Source organism: Triticum aestivum, chromosome 1B (assembly GCF_018294505.1).
Source record: "Triticum aestivum cultivar Chinese Spring chromosome 1B, IWGSC CS RefSeq v2.1, whole genome shotgun sequence".
NCBI classification, from domain to species: Eukaryota; Viridiplantae; Streptophyta; class Magnoliopsida; order Poales; family Poaceae; genus Triticum; species Triticum aestivum.
In genome coordinates, this window is record NC_057795.1 from 11,294,842 (window position 1) to 11,295,467 (window position 626).

The 626-nt window shown below is 57.2% G+C and overlaps 1 pseudogene; it reads right to left on the reverse strand.

Annotated features, from left to right (window-relative positions):
• LOC123084290 (tricin synthase 1-like) overlaps positions 1-626 on the reverse strand; it is an 18,812-nt pseudogene that overhangs the window by 2,011 nt on the left and 16,175 nt on the right.

Genomic DNA, 626 nt, shown 5'->3' on the forward strand with positions numbered 1-626 from the left:
CGTCGTACCGGGCCCTCATACATGCGGGGTGGTGTTGTGGCATGTCCGAAGAGGCGGCACGCGTCTCCGGGTTGTGGCCCCCCTCACGGATGGCAATGAAACGGTGGTAGACGTTCTGCGGTAACGATGCAGTGTGAATATTATTAAATACTTGGAGCGCGATAAAATCATGAGTTTTTTACACAACGTGGGCACATGTGCTATAGGACTGATGGTAATTTTTCATATTTTTTTGTGATGGAGAAGTATCTGAACACTTCCCTCTACGCGGATTGCTCTTCGCACGTCTACGACTGTGGCCGGCGGCCTTCGGGGGGTAGCATACCGTAAAATCTTGCGTAGGCGGCCTCTCACAAGTCTGGAAGTGTTGAGGCGGTTGCAAACGCCCAGCACGCGTCTCCGGTGCGTGCCCCCCCTCACGAACGGCGCCGCCGCCGGCACCCGGAGGGGGGAAACGGACGCGTCGGGTCTACACGGAGTGGATGTAGCTGTGGGCCTGGCCCGGATGTTGCTCCAAAGTGTTCCTATGGGCCGACCCGACACAACCGGGTGGAGAGGTCCACTGGTCAAAGCCCGTCCGTGCAAAGTCAAAGGGCTAGATCCCGTGGTCAAACGCTACAGGGTTA